Source organism: Dipodomys spectabilis, unplaced genomic scaffold, assembly GCF_019054845.1.
Source record: "Dipodomys spectabilis isolate Male_0828 unplaced genomic scaffold, ASM1905484v1 ptg000021l, whole genome shotgun sequence".
Lineage (NCBI taxonomy): Eukaryota > Metazoa > Chordata > Mammalia > Rodentia > Heteromyidae > Dipodomys > Dipodomys spectabilis.
Window position 1 is genome coordinate 1963156 of NW_024870698.1, and position 10259 is coordinate 1973414.

Below are 10259 nucleotides of genomic sequence, written 5' to 3' on the forward strand. Positions count from 1 at the left end.
CTGTGGATATCCTGGCTTCACACAATTCTTTCTTTTATTGCTCTTCAAGAGCCTACTTTGATTCTTCCCATGCAAAGAAAACTTGCCTTTGAATAACAAAACATTATTCTAATAGAGCCTTTGGTTAAAATTTGAGGGATAATTGGCATGACTCATGCTAGTGTACTTGGAAATAGATGAATGCTGATGATTTGCTTGTAGATATGTGTAGAGAAATATTTTATACATAGTTCTAATAATGTACACAGATAAAAGAATTTTACAGAGGAGTTATGGAAAACTTTTGCTATTAATTATGCTTCTAGAAATCTAAAAAACAAACAACATTAACCTCAAGAACAGAAAGAATTTTATACACAAAAAATGTCACTGCCATCTTCTTTGCAGTGATACTGAGCAGACAAAAAAGGGTAGCAATGTGTCCATGTATTTGACATGGCTAGGTAAACATAATATATCTACTGATAAGTACTATACTGCCAATAAAAGTGTATCTAAGGAAGCTTTAGTTTTCAAGTGATTAGTCAAATAGAAATACCCATATACTTACACTATTTCTTGCCCAAACTTTGCTAAAGTGATAACACAAGTACTAAAAACTCTGTAAAACCATACAGTTCAGGAAAACGAGAGGAGATAAAACTAATGAGAGATTGCAATATATTATTAGAAATTATAAAGTAGATGTCTGGTTTGTAACGGATTCATGTGATTGAGGAAGATGAGCCACCAGCCCTAAGTGCCTACTAGGGTAAAATTCAGGCCAGTCCAGTCTCATGACAAAGTACAAAGGGCCCAGGCATGCACCACATCTGAAATGTGTGGAGCTAGAAGAAGAGTGACCAGAAGTTCTCATGGAAACAATAAGAATGTAGCGTAGATTGTTTCCCTAATTGGACAGTTATCCTGCTCCACCTGTGTATAAGGTTATTTGTAGAGGCCATGGAATATCACCCTGATCCTCTCTGGTCAATTTGCAAATTGTTGACACTAATTCTAGCCCCACATAGCTTTGAAAGGGTTTATATGAAGTGATTTATGTTTAGACCCTGGCATCTACCACTTCTTCAATAAAATTTATTTCTCCTCATTCCACCTTCTCAACAGACAGACCTACTATGTACTGATTTCAAGAAATCAGATAAAGCAAGGAGATTGAGTCCCTAAGGACAGAGGCAGCTAGAATCTGTCTAGGACCAGGCATCCTGATAAAGTCTTTACAAATGCCAGATTAGTGAATCCTATCCCATACCTGAAGAGGTAGAAACTATTGTTGGCCTCATTTGCTGGAAAGAACCTAAACTTGAGAGCAGAGCTTATCCATCTCAGTGCTGTTAACACTGCATCAGATGGTGCTACACTTTGTATTGTAGGATATTTGGAAGTGTTCCTGGCTTTATTCAACCAGGTAGTACCCTTTTTCAGTTGGGAAAAAATAAACCCCCAGTCCCCTTGGACACTAGTTTTGAGAAATTTATTAATCACTAATCCAACATCCTAACTCCAGTAAAACATTAGGTTTCAAAACCTAGGCATACACTTTTAACAGGGAGTGACAGGGAAGCTTGGCTTTTCCCTCAAACGAAAACAGACTTCCCTTCCTATTGCCTCTCTAACAGTGGTTCTTGGTTAGAACAGCAGAGGGTGCTGTTTATACCCAAACCACATCAGCAGACAGAGGAGGCAAAGTTTGAGGGCTGGAATGAAGATTTTTCACAAAGACAACTTTGGTGGGAGACACACTGGTCCACATTGTGGTGTGGGGAAAAGTGCTTCCACAGAAATTTTTGGATTTTTTTGATGTTATCACTAGTCAATTACAATACAGCCATCTATCTCTAAGCCTTACTAGATGTAGATGTAGCCATGTGACAAATGTGGCTTATGGAACGTGAGTGTCAAAGACACTGTCATCTTGTGAGGTGTGGCTAGAAGGAAGGCATAAGCCTTTCCCATAGTCTTTCACCCATCCAGATACTCGACAAATGGATACATGTAAGTCATCTGGGACCAACAAGTGTTTTAGAGATAGCAAAGCAATGGAGCAGAAGCTGTGTAGGCCCTGACAATTTTGAAGAGCAAAGCTAATGAATTACCTTGAAGTTTTGTTTTTTAAGTGAGTAGTTGTATAGAGAGGTTTTCAATTCAGCATGTCAGTTTATGAGTACGATGCCACTTGATCAATATCACCCCTTCTATCATTCTCTTTAGTTTCTCCCAACCCATGGATTCCCTCAGTTTTCCAACTTCTGTTTTCACATTTGTACATTAGTATAACCGTGTTTACGTTGAATATAACTGTGTTTACCCACCTTTTTCCCTTCCCCTCCACCTTTCCTGCCCATTTCTCCCACGTTTCTTCTTTTCATTTGTCTGCCCAATTCCCCTTCAACAGACACCTCAGGTTCCAGTTTCTTGGTATTCATTTTGCTATACTGTAGGTTAGTTGTTCAAAAGAATTACTCTATCAGAATTCCCCATCCATATACCATACTTTAGTTAATACATTTGTATATGTATGCATTGGATCCTGTATTTATTCATATATATGTGTTAAATTCAACTTGAAAAAATGATAGAACTTGTATCCTTTGTCTCTCCAGGCCTGACTTGCTTCACTTAACGTAATTTTTCCAGGATCATCCATTTCTCTGAAAATGGCCTACTATCATTCTTCAACCTGAATATATAGCATCCCTGTTTGGGATCTTTTTCTGAATTTTATTTTATTTATATGGTACTGAGGAATCAGACCCAGGGCTTCATGCATGCTTGGCAAGCACTCTACCACTGAGCCACCTTCCCAGACACCTGTTTGGGTTCTTGGTCAGTGTTATCTGATTATCACAAAACCTACCAACATCATCTTCTTCTTTCCTTATTGAATCCTGGGAATTGGGGTCTGTGTTTGTTTCCTGTGCTCTTGTAAGAAATTACCACAAACTTGGTAACAACAGATTAGTTCTCTCATAGTTCTGGAAGACCAAATCTGAAACCAGCATAGGGAAGAACCCTGGTTCCTCTAAAGGCTCGAAAGCAGAACCCAGCCTGTCCCCCTGGCTACAGAACTCTCCTGTACTACTCCCCTGCCTACTGGCACTCTTCTGCCTCCCTGGGCTTGTAGCAGCATCACTGCCTCTGTCTTCGATTAATCTGCCTGTGTGCCTTCATCTCTCTGTCTGTCTTGACTAGCTTTTTCTTTACACATGTAAGAGTGTCATTGTTTGGGTTTTTTTTTTTTTTCACCTTAGTGCAGATGACCTTGTCTTAACTTGATTATCCTGGCAAAGACTCTGTTTGACAAAGTGAGCCTGTTCTCAAGTGCTGGTTAGGATTCGAGCCTACCTTTATTTTTGATGGCAGTAGGGGGCCTATTTCAACTCTTGATAGTCTAAACAATTAATTTTTAATTGACAAACGACCATCTCTAGTTCCTGAAATAATTATGGCCTCTTATAACCCAGAAATAACTTTGGGTGTACAAGAATCTCAAAACACTTTTGCAGTACTCTGGAAATGTCATTCCCTTGTCGAGGGAGAAGGCCTTCCCTCCGTTACCCCCTCCAGCTTCCTACTTGATACCTCTGTTATCACAATCCATGCAAAACACACCAGCATCTCACCTTAGAGTTTGGCAAGAATGAGGATACTTAATGCATGCTTACAATATAAACAGGCTTGCTTTTGCTTCTGTGTTTTATTTTAATTAAAAGAGGAAAAAAATATTAGTGTAAGGACTCTTTGATTTTTGAAGGTGATTCAAAAGGGAAATCCCAGTCTGCCTTCTGATCTTTATTGGAAGCATTTGAAAAGCAAGTCTTAATTATACGAATCAGGGCAAGACTCTTTTTCAATGAGCTATGTATTATATTTTCTTTTCAAGACAAAGATGAACATTTATGCGATTAAAATAGACTGAGGAAAAAAAATTCTGTGTCAGACATAAGTTTGGATTTATGTGTTTGGGCTCAAATGGCTGGGGGACATTCAAAGAATGGCACAACTGCGCACAAAGCTTTCTTACTTGATTTTATTTTTTGTTCGGCACGTATTTGGAACAGGAATGAGGCCCTTGTTTTTCCCAGCATTCAGCAGCTGGGTTCCCCTCCTCATTAGACCAGCGAAGAGCCAGGGTTGCTCCCATAGGTCCTCATCAGCGCCTTCAAATAGGCTGTAAAATTGATCCAACGGCCCATGAAAGGGAGTTTGGAAGCAGGAGGGAAGCAGAGGAGAGGGCTAAGATGTCAGTAGCCTGAAACTGTATTTCAAGGCTTTTGCCATGTTTGTCTTCTTTTGGGGATTGTGATGTGAGCAGGACCTTTTGTGACACAGAATTGTGGTGGTGGTGGTGGTGGTGATAGTGGTGAATCTGTGTATATGTGTGTGTGTGTGTGTGTGTGTGTGTGTGTGTGTGTGTTTGGGATATCCTTTTTGTGTATTCATTGATTGATTTTATATTTCATAATCATTTACAAGTAAGAGAGGGGTTATAATTTCCTAAGACAGGCAATGAGTACATTTCTTTTTTAGACAAGTTGCCCTTCTATCCACTTCCCCCACGTATGACCTCCCATCCCTGCCCACAAGTTTCACATTTCATTTTACAAATATTATATACTGAATACAATCCTTTTATTTGTTTACCCTTGTTTCCTTGAAAAATTGTACCTCAAAAATATACCACACTTTAAAAAATACATTTATCTAGTGTAGTCTATGTGGCTTGTTTTCATGGCTATTGTGAATAGTGTAGCAAACAACATGGATGTGCTAGTGATTTTTCCTGGATCAAGGAGATTCCTTTTTTTTTTTTTTAAATTTTATTGTCAAGATGATATACAGAGGGATTACAGTTACATAAGTAAGGCAGTGATTACATTTCTTGTCTAATGTCACCCCTTCCTTCCCTCATTTTCTCCCTCTTTCCCTCCCATCCCAATCCCTCCCACAAGTTGTACGGATCATTTCCAGCATAGTGTCTTGTGTGTATCGCTGTTGCATACATTCCCCCTTTATTCTTTGCCTTGCCATGTTGTTGTTCCCTTTCCCTTCCCTCATTCAGATAAATGTGTATACAATACCCAGGGCACCGAAATCAAATACAGTGACAACAGGGGATAAACCATAGGGAAGGAAAACAAAACAAAAAAGAAATCACATAGTACATTGAGAACAACAACAAAGAAACAGCTCTTGTGTCCATATCTTGGGAGTTCATTTCACTTAGCATCATCTTATATGGTCATCATATATATATATATATATATATATATATGTATATATATAACTATATATATGTATATATATAACTATATATGTGTATATATATATAACTATATATGTGTATATATATATATATATATATATATATATATATATATATGAATTCTATGCTTCCATCAGAAAGAATGACACTGCCCCATTTTTAAGGAAATGGAATGACTTGGAAAACATCACATTAAGTGAGGTAAGCCAGACCCAAAGAAGCATAGGTCCCATGGTTTCCCTTTTTTTTGGGGGGGTGTCTGGTCGTTGGGCCTTAACTCTGGGTCTGGGCACTGTCCCTCAGCTCTTCAGCTCAAGGCTAGCGCTCTACCACTTGAGCCACAGCGCCGCTTCCGGCTTTGTTTTCTTTTTGCTTATGTGGTGCTGAGGAATCAAACCCAGGGCCTCGGGCATGCAAGGCAAGCGATCTACCACTGATCCACCTTCCCAATCCTCCCATGGTTTCCCTTATTTGTAATCATTAGTATACATCTAGAATAATCTTAGCAGATGAGCAAAATAGCTAAAGGTGATCTTATAGCTGAAAACCCAAGAAATTAAATTTATAGGCAATGATGAACAAGTATGACCGTAGAGAATTTATTCATACAGGTGAGAAAGAGAAACCAAGTTTTCCTCAGTAAAGAGAACTCCCCAGAAATTTTGCCCATCAAGGTTACAGGACTGGCATTTTTACAGATGATTTAAACAGAATTGGGATGTCGTTTAAAAACACTTATTCACAATAATGGGGAAGGAAGGTCTTTCTGGTTTTATCGTGATTCTGTTTGACATGATTATCAAAGATTATCAAAAGAAGGCTAGAACCTTCATTTTCCTTCTGAATCACCACAAATCATCTCTGAGGTCAGCATTACTACCCATCAGGGTACAGATGTTTGAAAGTAAGAAGGATATTCAAATATTTAACACAAAAAGGACACAGGGAGAGTCTCTCTGGCCATGGTTCAGGAGCTTCCAGGGAGGTGCTAGGGTTATCTGGGCTATGGGGAGGTGCACCAAGGATGTTTGGGGCTGTACACATTTATTTTATAGATACACAGTACTTCAATGAGCATCAGAGCATTACCATATAAATAGGTTCTGTTTGGTGGGGAAAGTTAACTTCATCTAAGACAAAAAGTAGAACCAAATCTACCATGGAATCTAACATAGCTTGGCTATGTCATAAAGATAACACTCTTTCCAATAGTTAAACTCTCCTTCCTTTTCTTTATCCTTCCCATGCATGCAGAACACAGAAATCCAGCTGGTAGAAGGATCCTGAGCAAACATACTCACTGGGGAAAAGGATGTGAGGTATTCCCTGTGGATACTTTTGTCATGGTGATAGGCAAAGTATTGAGAAATTCAGACAATGAGTTTTGATTCATAAGGGTTAGACAGAATGTTTTAGATGGGAAAAATGCATCTGAAAGTAAATGGGTATATTGGAGATAAAGATCATCAATGTCTACAATTTTCCCCAGAGTTAGTCTTCCCTTATAGAAGGAGTAGTGTGTAGCATCAACTTAAATACTTTGCTAGTAGAAGGTGAATGCTAGGATAAAGTATTTTGAGGTGAGACTCTTTTGAGCCTAACTAGATTTGCAGATACATTCAAATCTTCATTTAAGATTTTGGTTCTTTCACACACAAAACACAGAATTTGGGATTCAGTCAAGTATTAGTCTTCCATGACATTTTCTTCACGGGCAGCCTCAGATTACAATAAACAAAGCCACCTGTATACGTTTTGATACATACAACAAAATATACTAGGGTTTCTTTCAACATATAGCCTAAAACTATAAAGGAAAATACATCATCACTAGCATCATCACTAGGCAGTTGAAACAGGAGACATAAAGTCCTTTATTATTATTATTATTATTCAGTGGACAAAATATTCCTGTCCAAATACAAACAAGTTTACTCACTGACTAGAAAAACCAGGCCCATAAGGGACCAGGTCCCCCTCTTAGGGGATGAACTTGGCTCATATCACTATTTAAAAACCTTTGAATTTATGCCTCCTGCTGTTCTCTTTCAATTTTAAATTGCATCTATCTTTAAGCTGAGTTTTGCTCGCTGAGGGAGTACCACTCCCTTCCTGAAGATTCCGAACTCTTCTGTGGTAATCAGACAATTGCAACATCAGAAACAGGTCCGCGAGTGTGGTGCGCACACATCCCCAGTGGTGAGCCAGATGGTCCTAAACACTAGAGGGAAATTGCTTTTTCTAATCTGAAAATCATGCATTTATTTCAATGTGGATTAAAATAAGGACTTGGAACATCAAACTCCAGTGACATAGATTTTATTGCCCAAGGCAGTAATAAGCTTCAAAAGTGAATCTATTCATGAGCAATTAAAATATATTAAGAAATAATGGTATAGGTGACTAGAAATAGAGCAAAGAACAAAGCCCATTTGGGAGACAATTCTACCAAGGTCTGAGATGGTGTTCTCTAACATTCCTATGGCTTGGATCTTAAGTGCCTCCCACAATCCCATGTAACAAGGCTAGGTCCCTAGTTTGCCTATTATTGGGAACTTCTGTAGCTTTTCAACACTGAGGCCTGGTGGGAGGTTTTAAGTGGGACCTGATACTTTTTGTTGTGGTTGTGGTTGGTTGTGGGGCCTGAACTCTGGGCCTGGGCGCTGTCCCTCAGCTCTTCAGCTCAAGACTAGCGCTCTACCACTTGAGCCACAGTGCCACTTCCTGGATCTGATACTTTTTAAGTTCTGGTCAAGTGGTGATCAATTTCCATCTTCCATGTGCTTCTGCCTTGATGGCTTCCTCACAACCAGACAAAATGCAAAGGGACCAACCGAGCATGTGCTGAAGCCTTCAAACATCTGAGCCAAAATAAGCCTTTTCTTTTTGGAAGGGAGCATTCACTGGGGCTTGAACTCAGTTGATCAACTTGTTTGCTTGGCTGGTGCTCTACCTCTTGAGCCAGGCCTCAAGGCCTGTTTTTTAATAGTTATTTTAGAGGTAAAATATCCTAAACTTTTTCTCCAGATCTCAGCTTCCTGAGTAGACAAAATTGTAGGTGTACCTGGTACCTGGTACCTGGCTAACCTTTTCTCTTTTTAAGTTGAGTATATGAGGCATTTCTTAGAGTGATAGAAAGCTGACGTGTACAGACATTGATTTCTCATCTGGTAAGTGGCAAGTTTGTGCTTATAAAGAGAGGAGACAAGTCCAAGACTGTAGTCTAAATGATGAATGAACAGCTCTGGAGCTGGGCCTTCAAAGAACAAGTATCTGTTTCCTAAGTTAGCCCAGCCTGATGTGCTGCTCTCAGTGTGAACCAAAGAGCCTGTCCCTCTACTTGCCCATGTAAATCATCCATTTGAGACTCAGATCCTACCACTCTAGCTTGAGGAAGAGTTGCATCTACTTTATAGAAACAAGAGGGCACACAGAAATTCTGGAGCAGGTTTGTAGGGACAGCGGGTGATGCCTTATCATGAGATACTGGAACTTAAATAGGAAGTGAGCTTAAGTAAAGGAAGTCCGCCACTGATGTGCTCCTTATGCCCATTCGGTCTCTGCTTTCTGGCCTCCGTATGGTGACAAACTTTTGTGTTTCCAGGCCCTGCTTTCTCACCACAGACTGGAAACAACGGAGCCAGTCACAACTAAAACCTCTGAGACTGTGAGCCAAAATAAAGCTTTCTTTCTTTAAGCTGCTCCTCTCAGTAGTTTTTTCACAGCAATGAAAAGGTGACTTAGAGCAAGATGCATCTCTCTCCTCTCCAGTGGCACTTGACGTGCGATGACTGCTTTCATGGTGGCCCAGGAATGGATTGGTCCCTTTATTCCTGACTTCAGTGTCTTGTCTGAAAAAAACCTGAGGAATAAACTCTGAAGAGTAGTCTCCCAGTTTTCACATGCAAGACAACACATAAGGCAGACATGATGCAGGGGGAAATGAAAAGGTAATGCTTATTTGAATTATCAAGTTAAAGAGACAAGCCAGGAACCGGTGACACATGCTGAGATCTGAGGATTCTGGCTCAGAGTCAGCCTGGACAGAATAGTCCAAGAGACTCATCTCCAATTAACTACCAAAAAACCAAGTGGCTCAAGTGGTAGATTACCATTCTTGAGTGAAAAAGCTAAGAGACAGTGCCCAGGTCCTGAGTTCAAGCCTCAGTGCTAATACACTAAATACATGGATGGATGGATGGATAGATAGATAGATAGATAGATAGATAGATAGATAGATAGATAGATAGATAGATAGATAGATGCATGCATGCATGCATACGTACATACATATGTACATACACACATAAAGACCTAAGTACAGGAAAACAATGCTTGAGGAATGAGGAAATCTGTCATTTACATGGGGCTGAGGGAGGAAAACTATGATGGTTGGGGAGGTGAGAGAGATCTGTAGTTCTCAGGATTTTTTTTTCTAGAAAGTCCTCCCAGTTCTCAGAAGGCTTAAATGATTTTCAGAGAAAGAGAGATGGAATTCCTCAGCTCGGAAGTGTGGCCAAGATCTGAGTCATCTGTGTGTTTGTGAGAGTGAGAACAGAAGTGAGCTCTGGTCTCCTTGCTGCCACCAGCTTCTTAGCAGGAGGTTGCTTTTTGTTTTTGATTTTAGGATTCAGACACAAATGAAATTTATGTGGCGGTCCAAAGGTGAGGACGGAGCCCATGAACACGTAATAGGTAACCGCATTTGATGGAGTCTGAGCAGAGCAACATTAGCTGTGGAAATGAGCTTCAAGTCAGTCTCAGGTTCTGTGGCTCTTTCAGTTGCTCCCGGGGGAAAGAAATGATGCTTGAGTACATCCGATCCAATAAATAAATAAACGCATGCACATTTTACAATGATTGCCTTCTGCCAATATTTCATGAACCTCCCAAGTGGGAAGCACGGCTTCCATGCTCCCCCTCTTGACTGATCAGTCTTCCCCCAGCTCCTGTCTTTGAAATCTTCAAGGCCGAAGGCTTCACTAGTTGGCAG